Here is a 22,040-nt window from a genome sequence, read left to right as displayed (position 1 = left end):
GCATTCTGTGGCCGGGCGCGGTGGCTCAAGCCTGTAATCCCAGCACTTTGGGAGGCCGAGACAGGCGGATCACGAGGTCAGGAGATCGAGACCATCCTGGCGAACACGGTGAAACCCCGTCTCTACTAAAAAAATACAAAAAACTAGCCGGGCGAGGTGGCGGGCGCCTGTAGTCCCAGCTACTCGGGAGGCTGAGGCAGGAGAATGGTGTGAACCCGGGAGGCGGAGCTTGCAGTGAGCTGAGATCCAGCCACAGCACTCCAGCCTGGGCGACAGAGTGAGACTCCATCTCAAAAAAAAAAAAAAAAGAAAAGCATTCTGTATCCTATGATTAGGTCTCAGTGTTTCTGTGGGCCTGTACTTTGCCAGTGCTTCTCAATGCTATTTCCCCTATTAGACTGGACAGGATGGCTACAGAGTGCTGGCATTGGATATTTCCCTTCCCCCAGGTAGGATGGGCTCTGATAAAACTCTAGCAGGTTAGCTTCTGGTCCTGAGGACAGGACTTGTTAAAAAGAACAGATAGACTCTTTTTTCATTCCCTTGCCAGAAGCATAAAGAGATTTTTCTCCAATATTCACTATCAGGACATGGTCACGGTAGAGTTCCCAGAGTTAAAACTCACAAAGAGTGAGGGCTCCCCTATGCCTGGGTCCTCCTAAAATTTTAAGGTCTCATGTTGGTTCTCACTCGGCCTCTAGACATTCAAGTTTTCCTGCCCTGCTACTAGTTTAGGCTGAGGTTTTCTAACCTGCCCCTGGGGTTTCTGCTGTGGTAAATTCCAATTCTCTGTGTTTGCCTATTGCTGTCTTCAAGTTTGGGGCAGTGGTTTGCCCGTGACCTCAGTTCTCTGACAGATCTAAGAAGTGCTGTTGATTTTTCAGGTTGTTCAGCTTTTTGCTTCTTGTTAGGAAGTGTGACAACTTCTAAGTTCTTCACAGGCCAGACTAGAGACAGAAAGTCTCCAGTTCTTTACTTTTTATCCAAAGATGTGAGCCTGTTATGTAGGAAAAGTGAGGCAATGTCCATATATTCATTTGATGTTTGTACCTAATGCTTTGGAAACCTTTTGGAGAAAAATATTAATGAAATATAATCTTTACATTCTCCTGAAATAGAGCAGAATAAGCATGAAAGAAGTACAGAGTAATTCTAGCTTCATGTTGGTATGTAAAACCTGAGATATGCAAAATTCTAATTTTTAAATCACTCACTGTTTGTGTATGGTTTCAAAGCCAGTATGAAATTTTTATGTAGACATAATGCCAAACATAAACAAAATTCACTCCCACACCATCTATCCCCTGACTCTTCTCTAGAGCCCTTACTGTTAGTGGCACCGAACCCAGTTTGGTGGTAGAAGGAAGACAAGCACAAGTTGACTACATTTTTTAAAAATGTTTCTTTGTTTGAATAGTCACAAAGAGGTTTTTTTCTTAAGCTATCAAAGTGCAAAATGTTCCTAAACTATTAAATATTTCACCAATATGGTTAATTTTTCCACATGGATTATAATTCCTAGAAAGCTCAGAAAATATTTTTTGGAGATACTCTTGTTCTCTGAGACAGCTCTGGTTGTTGGCAATCAGTAAGCAATGCATGCTATTTTCCCAATTTTGTCTCCCTAGAAAAATAGGTCCCTAATACCTTATAAGTATTGTTTCCACATTTTTATGCATAGAATAATATAACTCAATGAACATAAGGATCAAAGATGCTATGAAAGCTCATAGGTGAGTAAAAGTAGTTTTGATTGAGGAATGAAGACAAAGATCATAAAAGCTAATGGCATTAAACATTTTAGGACCAGCAGTATGCACCAACAGCTTTAAAAATCTCCATGCCCATTTGTCTACGTATTCCACTTCAAAGTTATTGCAATTACAAAGTTATTCATCGTAACACTATTTAAAGCAGCAAAACAACTAACATCTGGGTAATAGGAAAAAACAAGTAAAAGTGTGATCCTGTCAGTAGAAAGCCATGAAACCACGGGAATAACTTTGAAAATGTTTGTCTTCCATGCCATTAGCTTCATTATCTTTTTGATCCTTTGACCAAGGGTAATTTCACTCACCTGTAAACTTGTACATTATTTTTTATCATTATGTTTATCAGATTACAGAATTTATGTATTTTATTGACACCCATTAAACTGTAAACTTGTTGAAGTGAGGGATTTTGTCCTTCTCATATATTTTTTTAACATGGCATATACTATTACATTCTCCGAGAAAAATGTAAATGAAAGATGAAGTCCGTCAAATGAATTTCAGTTACCATGGTTTAATAAATAGTACCAGTACCCTCATAACATGGTTCAAGTTTTAGTTACTAAGGTATGTTATCAGTGACTAATTATGTAAGATACAAACTTTGTTGCTGGAAACAATGTCACCTGCAGTGTGTTGCAGTGTCCAGCAAGGGAACAAAAGACTATGGCTGCCATGTCAAATCCTCCAGTAGAATGCTCACTCTTCCCTCTAGGTTTTTGTTTTTTTTTTTTTTATCATGACAGAAAACACAGAATGTAAAATATATTCTCTTACTCATTCAAAGTGCACAGTTCAGTGGTATGAATTAGATATACATTTGTTGTGTAACAGTTCTCTAGGACGTTTTGATCTTGCAAAACTGAAACTCTATACCTATCAAACAACTGCTTATTCTTCCCTCCCCTCGGTCACAGGAAACCACCATTCAACTTTCTGTTTCTATGATTTTGTCTGCTAGATATTGCATGTAGGTGGAATTGTACAGTATTTGTCCTTCTGTGACCCTCTAGTTATTGTGTGTACCTAATTTGTCATGTGGCCATCTCACAGAGGGAAGGATGAAGAAAGGGACCCATGTGTATATACTGTATTAAATATTGGTTAAGATTTTTTTCTTATTTTTCAAAACAAAAATTTATAATTAAAAGTTCCCATGTTTTCTTTCTCCAGCCTAATAGGTGCTTTTGTATTAATCCACTGTCTGGTTTCTCTAGCCAGAAACCCCCTGTAGCTGAAAAAGTTGACTTTATTTCTCACTGCAGCAAGCCAAAAGACATGCCATGGGAACTGTTTCAATAAGAGGATATTAAGAAAGGTTTATTAAAGAATTGGAACTTTGAATGGGTGATTTTGAAAAGAGTCTAGGGAAACAATTTATTCACATAACTGCTGTCAGGAAGTGAAGGAAATCTTATGATTGGGTATCTCAATAAACTTTATGTATAAAGAAGGCAGGTGTATCAGACCATTCTTGAATTGTTGTAAAGAAGTATCTGAAGGCTGGGTGTGGTGGCTCACACCTGTAATCCCAGCACTTTGGGAGGCCGAGGTGGGCGGATCACTTGAGGTCAGGAGTTAGAGACCATCCTGGCCAATATGGTGAAACCCAGTCTCCACTAAAAATAAAAAAAGTTAGTCCAGCATGGTGGTACATGCCTGTAGTGCCAGCTACTCAGGAGGCTGAGGCAGGAGAATCACTTGAGCCCAGGAGGCAAAGGCTGCAGTGAGCCCATATTGCACCACTGCACTCTAGCCTGGGCAACAGAGCAAGACTCTTTCACAAAAAAAGAGAAGTATCTCAGACTTGGTAATTTATGAAGAAAAGAGATTTAATTGGCTCACGGTTCTCCAGGCTTTACCAGAAGCGTGGTGCTGGCATCTGCTTGGTTCTAGGGAGGCCTTGGTAAGCCTATAATTATGGCAGAAGGCAACAGGGGAGCAGGCATGTCACATGGTGAAAGCAGGAGCAAGTGAGAGAGAGTTGTGGTGGAGAAGTTCCACACACTTTTAAATGAGCAGATCTCATGAGAACTCGCTATCGGGAAGACAGCACGTAGCCATGAAGCTTCCACCCCTATGATCTACATACCTCCCACTAGGCCGTACCTCTAGCATGGCAAGGGATTACAATTCAACATGCAATTTGGCTGAGGACAAAGATCCAAACCATATCAGCAGATTAGAACAAGGGTAAAGCTATAATTAGTAAAGAAGCAACAGGGACTCATATTAGCCAGGAGAAAGTGATGTTTGGTATTTTGTGGGGTTGCCACAGTGGCCTTATTTTGATGTGTGCTTAGACAAAATAACGAAGTGGACTTACTAATATTTTGTTTCACTTTATCATGGTCTCAGAATGGTCTTGTCTCATGCTGATGTTTTGTGAGATTGCTAATGTTCAACAGAGGAACAATATGGCCTACCCATTAGCATCGGTCCAGTTTGTGATAACACTGAAACCTGGTTGTGTCAGATTAGTTTCTGGATTTCAGGGCCTCGTATTTTCTTGTTCATCGCTTTCATAGACATGTGGGGTTGAAATCAGAGAAATCTATGATGCAACCTCAATTTCATTATTTACTTTCAGTGTGATCATGGGCAAATGATTTACTCTCTGTCACTTCAATTGCCTATATGGTACCTACCTCAAAGGAACATGGTGGGCATTAAATGAGATAAAGCATCTAGAGTGCTGAGCAGATTAATTTATATTGAGAACTCACGTTAACAATAACTGCCTTTTATTACCTCTCTCTCATGGAGGATTCTTTTTTTTTTTTCTATTTAAAAAAAACACATTTTGGGTGACTACCAAGCGCCAGGCAGCATGCCAGGGATGCAATGATGAACAAGTCATCTGTGGCCTCTGCCTCACAGAACCTGCAGCCTAGCACGGGTAACAGACAAGTAAATAGGCAATTTAATAGAGGATAAAATGTTCTATGAAAAAGGACTATAGGAGTCCCTAAAATAGCTTAGCAGGACTGCAGAACTGTCTCTAGGAAAAAGCATTGCTTATGATATCTAACAGAGGAACAGGAGTTATCTGTGATCTAGGTGGAAGGAACAGCATAAGCTAGGGCAGAAAAGTGAAAGAGAATACGGCACAGCCTGTTCGATGGAGAAACAAACAAATAAATAAAAAACAATAACAGAAAGAAACGACTTGCCCTTTTTAAGTCCATATGAAACAATTTCTTTCCAAGTCTTGTATATAATTTGATTTGCCACTGCAATAGTGATTACAGCTGATTAATTAATGATGATACAATGCTTTGAAAATACAAAGTGCAGCACATTTGCTAACAAAATGATGATTAATTAGCATGATTACTGTTTCAATATAGCCTCTGTTTACTATCTAAACTTGTACTTCCAACTGTCTGCTTGCCTTCATGCACCAAAGACAGCTGCTTCACAATGGTTTCGTGGCTATTTTTGGCCTTTCCTTCCCTGGGTTGTGAATGAACGTAGGACTAATCATGAAAGAAAAAAAAAAGTGGTCAGAATGACTTCCAAGGCTTTTGCCTAACAAGGAATTCTACAATGTCTACTATTCTCTCTCTCAGTTTCTGCTACACTAAAATCATGCTGAAAAGTATCGGGAGTCTGTGCTGTGGGGGCTTCTGGTGAAGCAAATGCACTGAGGGCTGTTGTTTCAGTGTATAACCTTTCTTGGTTTGGGTCCACTAAATAAACATAATTTCTTGTGGATTTCAATATCACCCCACTATTATGTACAATTTCTAGAGCAATAACAGACTGAATGGGATTCTAGCAGTGTGTATTTTTCCCTTGATAAAAAGACTTCAGTGTTATCATCTTCTGCCATTAATTAAACAAATACAGAAACAACGCTGCTGAGTTTTAATTGTTGATGAACATCTAAAAGTGCTTAGTTTACAGTTAAACACTATCCAAAGTGATTTTTTGTTTCTGTAATGAATAACCAGGATAAGCAGATGTGGGTGGCAGCATCCTATTGATAAAAATCATCTTGGTTAATAGACATAGGTACATCAAAATGTTGGATTTAACCCAGTCTGAAGGAAGTTTCTAGTGAAATGTTTTTCTTTTTAGGATGTAGAAAGTTCTCTTCAGTTGTCCAGTGTGTCAAGTGACTCCTACATTTGGCTGGCTGGCAAGATAAGCTGATAGGAATTTGGCTTGGAGAGGCTGCACTAACAGATATTGGCCTAAAAATGGTTACAGACATGTTTTCATTGCAGGTATTAAATGCTTGCAGCTATCTTTTGGCCTAGAGTATGGTTCCTATTATTAGGTTAGTTCAAAAGTAATTGCAGGTTTCACCATTATAAGTAATGGCACTAGATCTGCGTTAATAATAAGAGCTTATTTCTGGTATGGGAGAAAAGACAAATTCACAAATATATTTATATTAAATTGAGCAGTTTGTGGTAAGTATAGTAGGAGATTATATAAATCCATGCTGAAAAGGAAGCAGAGAATGGAGAAATTACTCTGAACTGGGTAGTTTTCATGGTGGCGGTGCCTTTAGGATGGATCTTGAACAATAGGAAGTATTTCAAATAGCAGAGATGGTATTATGGAAGAGGGAGAGCATTCGAGGACTTGGAAATGGCATTGAGCAAGAATGTAGGGAAAAGCTGGCCATAGGTGTTGAGTCTTGTCTATTCTATCTCTGAACTCTCATTGCATTTAAAGTCATTATTGATAGGTAAGGACTTACTAATGACATTCTGTTGTTTTTGTGTATGTTTTGTATATTCTTTTTCCCTTCCTCATCTCCGCTATCTTCCTTTGTGATTTGATACTTTTCTATAGTGGTAAGCTTTGATTGCTTTCTCTTTGTCTTTTGTGTATCTACTATAGGTTTTTGTTTTGTGGTTACCATAAGGCTTACATAAAACATCTTATAATTATATTGTTCTATTTTGAGATAACAACTTAACTTCAATTATATACAAGAGCTCTTGCACATTTACTCACCCACATTTTATGTTTTTGATGTCACAATTTACATAATTTTATATTGTATATTCATTAACAAATTATTGTAGTTATAGCTATTTTTAATATTTTGTCTTTTAACCTTTATACTTGAGTTATAAGTGATTTACACACCCTCGTTACAATATTAGAGTAATTGGGATTTGACTATATATTTACCTTTACTGATGAGTTTTATGTTTTCACATGTTTCCTATATTATTAAAGTTCTGTTGTTTCAGCTTGTGGAACTCCTTTTAGCATTTCTTATAAGGCAAATCTAGTGGCAATGAACTCCTTCAGCTTTTGTTTGTCTGGGAAAGTGTTTATCTCGCCCTCATTTCTGAAGGGCAGCTTTGTGGGTAGAGTGTTCTTGGTTGTCAGGCTTTTTCTTTCTGCACGTCTATATTATCCCACTCTCCTGACTTTCAAGACTTTTGCTGAGAAATTCCCAGATGGTCCTATAGGATTTCCCTTATATGTAACAAATCTGTTTTCTTTTGTTTTCAAAGTTATTTATATTTTATTTTTGATGGTTTGATTATAATGTGTCTCATTGAAGCCTTCGTGGGTTGAATCTGTTTGGGATCCTTTGAGCTTCATGTTCCTGGATGTCTTTATCTCTCCTCAGAATTAGGAAGTTTTCAGGCATTATTTTCTTTAAATAAGCTTTCTGTTCCTTTCTTCTTTCTTTTTTTTTTTTTTTGGAACTCCCATAATGTATATGTTAGCTACCTTGATGATGTCACGTAAATCCCATAGGCTTACTTCATTCCTTTTCATTCTTTTTTCTTTTTTTCCCTCTGAGTAATTTTAAGTGCCCTGTCTTTGAATTTGCTTATTCTTTCTTCTGCTAGATGGAGGCTGCTGTGGACGCTCTCTATTGCATTTTTAGTTCAGTCATTGTATTCTTCAATTCCAAAATCTGTTTGGCTCTTTCTTGTGTTTTATATTTCTTTGTTGAACATCTAATTTTGTTCCTGGGTTGTTTTCTTGATATTGTTAAAATCATTTATCTGTGTTCTCTTATATCACATTGAGCTTCTTTAGAACAATTATTTTGAATTATTTGTCAGGCACTTCCTGGATCTCCATATTTTGGGGTTGGTTATTGGAAGCGTATTGTATTCTTTTGGTGGTGTCATGTGTCCTTGATTCTTTGTGATTTTTGTAGCATTTGTTTTTAGGTGTCCGCATATTTGAAGAAGCAATTACCTTTCCAGGCTTTATGGACTGGATTTGGTAAGGAGAGAGCTTTGCCTGTTGGAGGAAGGGAACACTGGAATGTGCTTTGGCACTAGGTTTAGTGGCACTGGATCTAAAGACACATAGCACCAAGTGTGGGGGAATACAGTGGCTCTGGGTTTGGGGGCATGGTGTCTGGATGGTACAAGCAGTTGGCCCCTCTAACATTGGCACTTGCATGGTTCTTGGTGGCAAGAGCTATGGGTGGGGGTGGTTCACAGTGGCTGTGAAGGCTGTTGGGGTTAACAGCACCTCTAGGTACAGCAGCAAGGGACCAGGGAAGGCAGTGGTGGGGACTGTGGACAATGATATGCATGTACTTAGCTACAGGGGCCAACTGTAGGGGCCAGCTAAAGGCACATGCACTGGTGACAGGGGCTGGCTGCAGGCAAGTACATGATGGTGAGGGCTGCTGCCATTGGCAAGGGCTGGGCCAACTGCAGTGCATTTGTGGCCGTGGGGGCTAGCTGCATGTTCTTGTGAAGCTTTGGAGGCTGGGGCTGGCACCATGCACACATGCAGCTGCAGGGGTTGGCAGTGGGCATGCATACAGAAGTGGGGCAGCTCTGGCAGGGTGAGTGGTATGGCAGCTCAGGCAGCTGGAGTCTGCAAAGATAAATAACTGCAAGCCCTTGGTGGCAAAAGCTGCCAGGATCGTCTGTGAAGCAGGCCACTGAGATTCATTCCAACAAATATTGTGGATCCTCAGTAATGAAAGCTGTAGGGACTCTGTAGCAGCTGTGATGGTTACTGAGTTCTTCAGTGGTAAAGGCTGCTTGGGGTGAAACACTGTGGGTCCTGCAGGCAGTGCCCCAAAAGGCTAGGGAAACTGGTTGTTCACCTTGCTCTCCCTTTCCCTGGGAGGAGGACTCATGGCCTGGGAGTTCCCTCTCAGTGCTGAGTAGTGCTCAGCCATGAGCACTACTCCACAGAGATGGGAGGATACAGGCAAAGTGAAACTGTTCTTCCTACCCATTTTGTACCATTTTTCTCAGGTATTTTACTCCACTGTGTTCTGCAGCTTCTTAATTGGACTCCTGAGCATCCCCAGAGCTATTTGTCTTCATGAATAGCTGTCTAATGGTTGTTTCTTTTGTAGGGGTACAAAGGCTGAAATCTTTATCATCTTGCTGATATCTCTTCTGATCTCTCATTTGAAGGGGTGACCTAATGTTTCAGTCGTGTTGGGATAGTCCCAGTTTATAATCCTAGTTTATACCTCTGGCCTATGGTAACTATGATCGACTGAGTAATGTCCTTCAAAGACGTCTGCATCTTAATCCCTGGAACCTATAAATTTGTACCTTACATAGTAAAAGGGAAAGTACAGATGTGATTAATTTAGGGTCTTGAGATGGGGAGATTATCCAGGATTAACTGGGTGGGCCCAATGTAATCCCAAGAGTACTTATGAAAAGAGGCAGGCAGATCAGAGTTAGTAGAGGGAGATGTGATAATGGAATGTGATAGTAGATGCATGAGGTTGGAGTGACATGAGAAGAAGCCATGAGCCTAGATAAGCAGATGGCCTCTAGAAGCTGAAAAAGGCAAGAGAATAGCTTCTCCCTCTACAGCCTGCAGAAGAAGCTAGTCTTCCAGGCACCTTAACTTTGGCCTAGTGAAACTCATTTTGGACTTCTGACGTTGAGAACTATAAGATAATAAATTTGTGGTGTTTTAAGTCACTAAATTTGTGTACAGAAATAATAGGTAACTAATACAGTAACTCTACTGAGTCCCTTTACACTCTCAAAAATAGCTTGGTTTGGTGATAAATTATATCTCTATTCTAGGCATAGGCTACAGCTGCTTATAAATTCATGATTCTGTCCAGAGTCATTTTAGGAAGTAAAATTTAGGTCTATCTTCTCTGATGATCAAGGATTAGGCCTTGGAGGTCTGAAATTGGATTATGTATACATATATATGGGGAATTACCAACTAACCAGATTAAATGCCATGAGGGTTGAGAAGGAGCAAATGGGGAGATGGGATGTTACACTGAATCATCTACTTCAGCAGTATCCTCTGTTCAGATGTCCATGGAATCTTATTTAAAGACTTAATTTGGCTTAAGTCATATCTTGTTCTGTTTGCTGGACTTTGACAAACACAATTTATGGTAAAATGTTTTCAGAACCATATGTTTAGAATGGTTGGAGATATTTGCCTTTTAGATTCATGTAAACCCTAAGTTCATGTGCCCAGCAGCATCTGTCAGTTCATTTTTCAGAAATATATAGGAAGGATATTTTCTTCTAAAAAATATCTCAATTTTATTTACTATTTTAAAATAAATGCAACAATTCCTAATAATATGATTTCTCAAATCAAAAAGTCTCTTAAAATATTTTAGTCAGGCCAGGCGAGGTGGCTCACGCCCGTAATCCCAGCACTTTGGGAGGCTGAGGCAGGTGGATCACCTGAGGTCAGGAGTTGAAGACCAGCCTGACCAACACGGAGAAACCCCGTCTCTACTAAAAATACAAAATTAGCTGGGCATGGTGGTGCATACCTGTAATCCCAGCTACTTGGGAGGCTGAGGCAGGAGAATCGCTTGAACCGGGGAGGTAGAGGTTGCAGTGAACCGAGATCACGCCATTGCACTTTTTTGAGACTGAAACTCTATCTCAAAAAAAAAAAAAAAAAAAAGTAAAGTAAAAAATTTAGTCAGAAAAAAATCCCTGCAATTTCTGTAACTTCAATTTTGCTTAAGGAATTAAGTCCCTATTCAATTGTTTTTTTTTATTTTTAAAGTGGTTTGATTCTTCAAGGATTTCCCACAAATTTCTGAGGCATTCTTTGCAGGACAATTAATTTAAAATGGCAGCTCATTCATATATATATATATATACACACCATAATGGTGTCTTGGCCCAGTTTATGACATAATAGAGAAATTCATTTTAGTAGCGACTAAGTAAAGCAGTAAAATAATTCTATCTTTGTGACATGATAAAAGCCATTTATTTCTGTCTTATTATGTGTTGAGCTTTTAGATGTGTTCAAATGTCTATATAAATGAGTAATTAACTTACATACTAGTTTTGGTTTTCAGAAAGATATTAAAAGACTTGTTTTTATATTTTAAGACCTTACAAAATGGACCCCAGGAAAACAATCATTTGGACTTATAAATGGGCTATTTTTATCCCTTGTGTTGACAGAATGTTACTTTGTAGTGTAATTATTCTATTAAATAAGCTATGTGGTTATTTGACTTTTCAGAACAGAGTATACGTATGTGGTACTGATCTTGTTGTCACTCAGTTTTATTGTGTTCTAAATTTATTGTATATTGTCATGAAAAGTTAATAGAAGAATCAAAGAAAGTGAAGTATAAACAAAATAAAAATCAGATTATGAAACAATAATTAGGATAAACTAAATTAGAACTTCAGTAATTCATTAGCAGGCTGTCAAAGTAAATTGTTAAATACATCTTATAAAAGAAAAAGCTCAAATCCCAGCACTTTGGGAGGCCGAGACGGGTGGATCACGAGATCAGGAGATCAAGACCATCCTGGCTAACATGGTGAAACCCCGTTTCTACTAAAAAATACAAAAAACTAGCCGGGCGAGGTGGCAGGCGTCTGTAGTCCCAGCTACTCGGGAGGCTGAGGCAGGAGAATGGCGGGAACCCAGGAGGCGGAGCTTGCTGTGAGCTGAGATCCGGCCACTGCACTCCAGCCTGGGCGACTGAGCGAGACTCCGTCTCAAAAAAAAAAAGAAAAAGCTCAAACGTGGATTGATGTATTATTCTTAGTAAAAACCTCCTTCATAAGTATCCAAGTCTTCAGAAATAAGAATATTAGATTAAAAAATCTGTGAAAATAGCGATATAAAATAATGGTAGGTGGTGGCTGGAAAAGGTCAAAAGAGGAAAAAAATTGATTGAAAACAAACATGTACACCAAGAATAATAGAGTATATGAAAATAAAATGATGTCAGCTTGAGCAGTCCAATCTCTCATACTCAGTAATTAGTAGGCTGAAAGTCAATCTCCATTACTGGCTGAGCAGGAACTCAGTTCCCCATACAGTTAGGACCATCCGCTTAACAGTAAGAGTTTGCATTCTTCTCTGTATTAAGTGATTTGTTGGGACGAACACGCTTTCATCAAAAGAAACAAAGAGTAACAATTAAGCAGAAACAACCTAGTTTTTCCTAATCCATATTTTCAGCAGTTTTCTGAAATCTCTTCTGAAGCTAAAATTTCATGATTGTCGAAAAGGATACTTTACAGATAAGGAGATTCAATCAAATGATTTCTTTGTACATCTGCTTTTTAAAAAAGACAAATGATCTAGTCTGCATATGGAATTGAATTACTTTGAAATTTTAGATACTTCACATAACTGAGGTCACTTAGTCTCCATTTTTAGATTTTTGTTAAACATCAAGCTGGCTTTTTTGGGTGGTAGGCATATTTCTAAAGTTTGTGGGCTGTGTTTGTAACATACCAGAGGAAAGAATGTATGACAATCAGAGCCACTCAATAGCCTAGGCAAAGAAATAAGTGAGGATGACTCAAAGGTCACATAAATATTGCACAAAATGTTCTGTGGATGTATGTGAAAGAAAGCTGTAAACTGTAAACCCATATGTACCAAGTGTTCTACTTTTCATATATTTATATGTGTAAACATATATCATTGTAATTAAGAGTAATTACATTTATAACACAATTGGATTTGTAAATGCAAACCTGCATATATCTCCATAAGTTTCCTTGAACTCTGTGTCACAGTTTGCATCAATATTAGTGGTAACTGATTATTAACAGTCATAAAAGTTAAACCTTAATTAACTAGGACTAGCAAATCATCAATTAACTAGGTATACACCTAAATATACATAAGAAAATGTATAGGAAGGAAAAATATCTGTGGAGATAAGAAATGTAGGCAAGTTTTGAACCATCAAATATCCCTTCATAAACAGCAGAGAATTCCTGTTGGATTAACTTAATATAAACATAGTTGAACCTCTCAGAGCTCATATGAAAACTGGTAAAAATATGAAAACTCCTTCTAAAAAGCAACCTTTTGGATGTAATCAGTAGAGAAAATCTTTTGTGCCAACAGATACACACACACGCGCACGCGCACACACACACACACTCTACACTGCTACAGGCTACCAGATGGTGAAGGTTTGTGCATCATTTACTGGAGAAAAAACCTGTTAGATCTTATACCCTGAAAGAATCTTATAAAATGTCTATTCAAAGGCCGGGCGCGGTGGCTCAAGCCTGTAATCCCAGCACTTTGGGAGGCCGAGACGGGCGGATCACGAGGTCAGGAGATCGAGACCATCCTGGCTAACACTGTGAAACCCCGTCTCTACTAAAAAATACAAAAAACTAGCCGGGCGCAGTGGCGGGCGCCTGTAGTCCCAGCTACTCGGGAGGCTGAGGCAGGAGAATGGCGTGAACTCGGGAGGCGGAGCTTGCAGTGAGCTGAGATCCGGCCACTGCACTCCAGCCTGGGCGACAGAGCCAGACTTTGTCTCAAAAAAAAAAAAAAAATGTCTATTCAAATCTCTTTTTTAATAGTTGGAACCTGAGTCCCTAAAGGTAACCTCATATGCTTAGGTCTAGCAAACCACTAAGTGGAAGAAAATGTCATGTCACAGGTCAATAATGGTAGTCATAGAAGGTTCCTTTAATGAACATTTATGAACTATAAACAGGATATCTGACTCTGTCTTGGTGTTCTAGGTTTGAGTTTCTACAGAATGGTGTGATGGGAATTAATCTAGAAGTCTAGAGACCTATTTGTGTCCTGGTTTTGATACTTCCTGGCAAGATGCCTCTTAAAGTAGCACTTATAGCTTCAATTTTCGCATCTATAAAATAATGATAATAGTACATAACATTCTTCAAGTAAGATAATGTATAATCAAGTTTTATCAGGTACAAAACACCTATAAGATACTGTCATCATTATCTGAGTTGACCTCTTAAGATATATTTAGACCAATGTATATTAGGTTTGATATAATTTTGGGGTTTATCAGAACCACAGGGGAAAAAGCTAATGGGGCTAAATCTGCGTAGGTTGATGAATAAGTGTAGAGAACATATTCTAAATCTTTAATGAAAGCCTTCAGAGGTTTACATGTGAAGGAACAGGCCTACTTTGCATGCTTGTGAGTAATGTTATTTTTCATAAGCATTACGTGGAATGTATACATTCTCATTTCCCTCTGTACCTGTAGTTTCTTTCTTTCTTTTTTTCTTTTTGCAATAATGATTTTCTCTTTTATGAAATACCACTCTCCCCTTTTCTTAGTCTGTTTGGGCTGCTATAATGAACTACCATAGACTGAATGGTTTATAAACAAGGAAGCTTACTGGTCACAGTTCAAGAGGTTGGGAAGTTCAAGATCAAGGCACCAGCAGATCCATTATGTGGTGAGGGCCCACTCTGGCTCATAGACAGTGTCTTTTCACTGTGTTTTCACATGGCAGAAGCAGGAAAGGCAGCTCTCTGGGCTTGTTTTATAAGGGCAATAATCCCATTCTTAATCACTGCCAAAGGCTCCTAATAGCATCACATTTGTGCTTAGTTTTCAACACATGAATTTGGGCGGAAACTCAAACATTCAGACCATAGCACCCACTAATACTTGACAGTTACTATCTCTGGACTTGCCCCCATCCTACTGCAGTGCTATTCCTGGCTCACTGTCCTCATGTGCTTCCTTTCTTCATAACTGAGATTTCCTGATCCCTAACTGTAGGTTCAGCCCCACCCTAGGCTCTGAAATCAACCAGTCAGTCCTCTTCTTAGAACTTGATTAAGGATCTATTCAATCTTGCTGTTTGTCTTTATGTCTGAGTTTTGGCAACCAGGCTCTGCCTTGTTTGAGACCAAGCTGCTAGCCTATGCCCATGTTCTAGTCTCTGAGAAGCTGGATCTGCAGCAGTGGAAGCTGGTTTCTCCCCATAAGAATATTCTCAAAAAATTACAAATTGTCAACATTTTTTAAAAGGTGATTACTACTGTGATGGAAATACATGGAGGAAATAGTGGGAAACCAAAATATTGAGGAACTTAGGGGAGAGTCAAATGGTAACTCTTTTTTACATACTTATATTCCTACCAAACTTCAGCCCAGACCTTTCCCATGTGCACCATGTTGGAACCGAGCTCTGAACCTCAGTTCCACGACTGTGTTGCTTTTGGATGTCTTTGATGTCAACTGCTTACCCGCTGTGATCTCTAAGTGACGCCTGCTCTCAACTTAGATTCAATGGTTGACATGTTCTGATGACAGCTTGCTGGATTTCTCTGACACCTATAGCTCATCTAAAGTACCACACATTATTCATCAGTATATTGGAAAGGCATGCTGTTCTATCATGTTAAATATCCTTCCTTGCAATGTTATCTGCCTGATCTTCACTTAAATTCTTCTACTCTCAAAGGGTCATCCAACCCCAAAACTACTGTCTTTGAAAGGCAGTGATGGTAGTAGTCTGGGTGGTTAGAAGGCGTGATGAACATAACTGGATCGAAAGCCTTTCAAAAAATGATTTAGACAGTTGTCTGGGAATCTGCCCTCAGAGAAGACACAAAAGCGATCAGGCTGACAAAATCATAAAGCACCATCTTAGTTCTTTACTTGTATGTATCAATGAATAGTTTAGCTAAATTCAGGACTCCATCCCACATTTATCTCTCTTCAACATTTATGAATTCGTTAGTGAACCTTTTATTATAAGTAATACTAAATAATAAATACTAATGTCTTAGTTTGGGTTCCCTGGAAAACAGACTCTGAGATGGAGATTTATATTTGGGAAGTTTATGGTGGCATGCTCTCCTGAACAACCCCTATGAGGGAGTGAGGAAAGCAATGTTCATGCAACAAAGACAGCTCATATCACAGAGGGGCTATGGAGCTGGGATTGTCCTTTAGAGTTGTTCCAAATTGAGGCAAAGAGGTCTGGTTTTTATACCTACACACTGATTAGTCATTGGATAGGGACTTCTCCCAGCAAGGGGTACAAACTTGAGCAAGTCATCTCCCTTTCCCTGGTGGCAATTGGCAGAGAGACCTGAGCTGTGACTAGTCTGCAACCAGTCTCCTTTGAAGCTGGCAAAGTGTATGCCTGGGTCATAAAGGGTGGATCTGGATGGCTCCCCACAGGATGTACATACTGCCACACATACATATGCATACATAATAGACACAGCCATACATATACATATGCACATTCATGCATACTGCAGACAAAATTATACATATCATACATACTTCACACATACATATACATACATAATATATACATGCATAAATATACATATATTGCATATTTCCTTACACTGCACAAATATAGCTGTTTCCTGTTTTCCTCCATACTTTGACTTCACCCAGCAATGACCTTGATCTTTTAATTTAAATATAGAATTCCTTAAGACAGAAGTTCGTCCTGTTTCAACAAGAAATCCTTCTGGAAATTCGAAGTTCAAATCAGGCTATTTTATACTCAGCATCAGAAAGTCATTTTAGAGTCTTAAAAATAGCATTCTCCCTACCTCCACATTCTTACCACTACCCCACAGCTTCACCAGAAAGCTTTTATAATAAATTATTTGAAATGTTTGAAATGTTTCTACAGGCACTTTTTTCACCGAGAGAACAATACCTTCATGTACAAAAATCTGTATCTCAGCTAATGGCTAAGGATTACACTGACTAAGGTATAATGAGATCACAATATTAGGTTAATATTAAAGATATTTCTCTTTAGCCTTTTGGGCTAAAGTGCCAGAGTGGTTATTCCTCTGTGTTAAAAAGTCCTATACTCTGTTTTCATTTATAATAAGAAATTTCATTAAAGTAGCACCCTGACCATGATCTCTAACCTTGGACTCAATGATCTAGTCCATTTTTACTCCCCTCTGACATTGTCAGAAAACCTCTTTTTTTTAAAGAAAGGTTTGATGATGCCAGACTAATACTAATTCCTATTTTTTAACTGTAATGAATTTTTTACTGAATTAGTTGGATTAATTGATTTCCTATCTTGTTATGAGAATAATAGGTCTTATGACAAATTATATATTCCTGTAGCCACTGAAATGAACATTTTGAGAGTAAACTATATTATGTAATAAGATTGTTTGAGCAAATTACAATGTGAATCAAATTGGCTATTGAGAGTTGAAGTTTTGTCTCCATCAGAGTAGGGGTCAGATTCTGTAATAATATCTTTCCAAGATTTGCAAGAAACTCTTGACCAAAAACCTCCCTTTAGACTTACTGAGAACTCATTCTCATCACTTGCGTTATCATCATTATCAATGACTTAATTATTATCTTTGGCATTAAAGATGGACCTTAAGAAAAATGATAAGATAAAAAGTTAAGTAGCAAACTGAAACTTTTGAAAAGTGTAAAACAGTAGTCAACATTTAACATTTATTGAGTGTCTAGTATGTGGCAGGCAGTGTCCTAAAAACTTTAGTGTTTTAACAATAATGTAATGCCAAGATTGTTTTTGAAATTTTCAGATGAGAAAATTGAGGCACAGAGAGGATATATATTAGGCCCAAAGTTATCTAGCTAGTGACGTTGTGATGTTAGTCCATGAGACCTGGCTCCAGAGTCAATGTTCCTACCCATTACACCACGTTGGCTTCTAATTAAGAGGACTATACTCAGAAGATTATATTTTCCTCCCATTTCTGAATTTTAGAATATTTTCTCTGGGATATAGGTGATTATTTCTAATATTTGTTTTGAAATACAAATCAATGCTATATAAAAAGTAACACTGGCCAAAAACCTATAATTAAAGTAGGAAGGCCAGGTTTCAAAAACACATAGACAGTGATATGTAAGAAGAACTTGAATCATTCCCTAATCTCTCTTTATAAGGAGTCTAACACCTTGGGGTGTGGTGAAGGATGAGGTCAGAGTTGGACATATCATTGTTAGGTGCCACTTTTACCCTTTTCAATTGTGGGCCTGTGGCCTGGTCAGTTATTCCACCTGAACCTGAGGATGGGAAATAGTTTCCATGGACTAATCAACAGCCACATTTGTTTGAACTAACGATATGAAACTGGTCAATACTGACTGATAAAACTTTTCCATCTATGACCTGACTCTTGATTATCATAATACAAATCTGAATTCTAAATGGTACCCTGAAGCTCAGAAAGAGTCATTGTCCAGTCCAAAATAACAAATTTATTTTGGGTGTAGAGGGGTGATTGAGGCCCTGGAAAAATCTACCTCAGTAAGAATTTAATACTTATTACCGCTATCTATTTATCTTAACTTCTCCTTTAGAAGGAAAGTAAGGTCCTAATCTACACCACTGTCTATTGGCCTTTGTCACTGTATCCCATTAGGCAAATAGTGTTCTTATTGCACTATATCCAACTCATCTTTTTAACACTATCCAGCTTTTTTTGTCCGTGTAATATTTTATATAGTAAATGATGTTTTTCTACTGATAGAACATTTTTCTTCCCTTTCATCTCCTTTGACATCCCCTCCCACTTCCTAATTCAAGCAACTAGGTTCTTTGAGCTCATCGCCTCAGGGGAAGGACATGACAAGGTGGAAAGAGAAACCAAAAATATCTTCCTGGTTTTGGTCTAAAAAACCCTACGGTTCCTTGGGGAAACATCACAAGTAAGAGCAGTGCTTTCTTCCCATGACTCCTCAAAGGAAAAACATCTTCCTAAATCTATATTGGAGAGGCAGAGAGACTGAAGAAATGGGCAGAGAGGTTATAGCGATGAGAAGAAAATGGCTGGACCAGAAAGGGCCAATCCAGCCAGGAATGAGGACTGTCTCAGGGGAGGACCACTGTGAGAGACATTGTCAAGTGTCCAAGGGCTTTTGGAGAGTGAGGTCAGTGTCCTTGCATCCAGGGACTCTGCTAGTTGCCTTTCCCATTGGAGCCCAGTGAGGACTTCCCTTGGCCATGCTAGGACTTTGCCTGCTGACTGTCCAGCAGGAGTGCTATTGCCTATCCTTGTGCAAGCCTTTGCTGAAACCCAGCTTCTGTCCAATTCACTTCATGAAGAAGTCCCTCCTTCCCCCAGTTTTCAGCACCCACAGAAGAGTGGATCTTGAAAACTTAGATCAGGTTAGCAGATGAAAAGTCTGAATGAAACCAGCTCCAGGTCCCTGGTCCCCAACACCCCACAAGGGGGAATACTATAAAGCGTATACTTATGTTAACTTTTAAAATTTTTTTAAAAATTAAGTAATAAAATAAATAATAAATAAAAAGTAGATGCCTTACTTTATAATGCTATGACTTTGATTCTCCTTTTTTTCTCTATCTCTTCACTTCTATGGATGTTTATTTTCAATCTTTGCTCCTTTTTCTCTGTGCATTCTTTAAATCTTAATGTAACCAGGTATCTTTTTCATTCCTTTTCTCTTTTTAATTTACACACCTTTTGGGGGGAGTGAGCTCATCCACTCTCATGTCTTTGACTATCATTAATATTGCAAATATTCTCAAATCTGTTTTACTAGCCTCGATCCCTGTCTAAACTCCAGACCCACATATCAAAGTGTCCAATGAGCAGCTCCTCTTTGATGTACCACAGACATTTCACACTCAGAAGATAAGAATACGTACAGTTGAACTCATCAGATTTCTCCACTCCCAGCTTACTCCTCCTGTGTCTTGAAGAGTGAGACTGCTCATCCCTTTCCAGGCTTTGGCTTGGACAATAGAGATGTAGGGTGTCAGAGAAATGGAGGGAGCACCCTCTACTTGGGGCTTTTTGCCTTTCTGTACATGTGAAACTCTGGAAGAAGATACCTCACAGGCCACCCCACACCAAACTGGGAGTGACTGCATCAAAACATACTCAAAAGCTCAGCAAGGTGGCCTGAAGAAATTCCACAATTGAAATTTCCCAAGCCACTCTCGATTCCTCAGCTGTGGCTAGGACCTAGGTATTTTCTCATATCCTTGATGGGGAACCTAGAACCCCCGAGAGACTGGCTGGAGGGCTTGCCAGTGTGCAGCGGGGTTGTTGCTGTGGAGGGCTAAAGTGGCTTGAGATAAGGGCTGCAGGGTTGACAACCTAAGCTGTGCCCCTGTAAGGTTTAGAGCCAGCCCTGTGTGTGCATACGTGTGTGTGTGAAATATTACACTAGAGGGGGCAGAGATGGGGCTGAAAGATATAGGAGGAGATAGCAGAGGACACAGTAGGGATTAGAGGACCTTTCAGCCCCTGCTGTCTGGAGATTACATGAGCCACACACCTCCCCATACTCTATATTCAAAATGACATTTTAGGGACAAGAAGGGGTACAGCAGAAATCTGAAAGACATAAAGCTGAGTCATCCGAAGGAGATTTTTAAGCCAGTTGGATAGGGAAACAAAATGTTGGAAGATTGAATGTTTAAAATGAGTGAAGATAATTTAACCAGAAAACCAAAATACTATAAAATAACAAGTTTAAATTGCTGCCATTACTTAGCAGAATGGTGGTTTAAGAGAAAGATTAGGCATGTTTTAGGGATTAAAGAAACCACATATTATTTGCATATCTGAGTATCCCTTGGGTATGGTAGTAGTAAGTTTGTTTGTTTGCTTCAATAAAATCACCCCTTATATCAAAACACAAGACTTCTGCTTTCTTCTTCTTGTTTTCCACTCCCATCTCTCATCCAAAATAATCTTTCTGCTCAGTCTTGTCCACATCCCATATCTCCTGGTCTGAAGGGGAAAGAGAGGAAGTTTTTTTTTGTTGTTGTTGTATGCAAGGGGCCCACCCTGGACTTTGTTCCAGACCCCAATTTGCCTGAGGTTTATTTATTTATTTTTTTTCCTTTTTACGTTTTTTCCTCTTTACATTTCTGTAGACAGGAAAACTCTTACAGTTGGAGTTCCCAAGCAGAGGAGAGTGTTGTGGAGTTGTGGTAGTTGTTATTTGTTGAGTATATGTGAACTAAGATGTGTATCAGAGTATCTCTTCATTCTATTGTCACTTCTAGTTGAGCTTTGTGCGTTGATAACAAGTTGTTCAATTTAAATTTAATTTGGATCCCCATTTTTTTTGCTTAGAATTTTTGCAAAAAGTTGTCTTTATGATATAGCACTGAAATGGAAATAAATTCTATACATAGGTGATTGCCTGTCATACACAAGGTAATGGCATTTAAGAGTGTCGAACTTGCCAAGTGTTTTACATCAGATCATAGACTTTTCAAAGGAGGAAGAAGTTGGTGTGGTTAATTTGCAATTACATAGGTCCTTTATTCAGTTATGGAATATCAAAATGTTAAAAGTTGCCAGCTAACTTGTCTTTTGTTTGTTTGTTTGTTTGTTTGTTTGAGACAGAGTCTCGCTCTTGCCCAGGCTGGAGTGCAGTGGCATGATCTTGGCTCATTGCAATTTCTGCCTCCCAGGCTCAAGCGATTAGATTATCATGCCTCAGCCTCCTGAGTAGCTGGGATTACAGGCATGCGCCACCACACCCACTAATTTTTGTATTTTTAGTAGAGACGGGGTTTCGCCATGTTGACCAGGCTGGTCTGGAACTCCTGACCTCAAGTAATCTGCCTGCCTCGGCCTCCCAAAGTGCTGGGATTACAGGTGTGAGCCACCGTGCTCGGCCATCCAGCTAACTTTTAAGAGAAGCTGTTTGACGTATAATAGATAATTTAATCATGCAAAAAAACAAAACTGAGTTTAACCAAATAGGAAATGCCGAGGAAGAAATTCTAATATAATTTGATATGGTTTGAAATTTACTGTCAATCTTAAAAGAAGTCAAGACCACAGGCACTGGTGAGAAGCTAAATACAACTGCCAAATGACTGAAAGTGATTTAGAAGGATCTCTATACTCTTTCTATTTATCAAGAAGATTTGAATGCAAATTCTGATTTAGGTATTGAGAAGAAAGAGTTTAGATGGATAAATGAATGATATTTTTAATTAGTTTTAAAGTAAATGTGACATTTAGGGTAGTGCTTCTATTTTTCCCTTGAAAGCTCTTATAAAATGGATGGTGTGTCTTTTTTTTTTTTTTTTTTTTTTTTTTTTT

The sequence above is a fragment of the Theropithecus gelada genome, chromosome 2, assembly GCF_003255815.1.
Source record: "Theropithecus gelada isolate Dixy chromosome 2, Tgel_1.0, whole genome shotgun sequence".
In the NCBI taxonomy this organism is placed as follows: Eukaryota; Metazoa; Chordata; class Mammalia; order Primates; family Cercopithecidae; genus Theropithecus; species Theropithecus gelada.
This window is presented reverse-complemented; position numbering follows the sequence as displayed.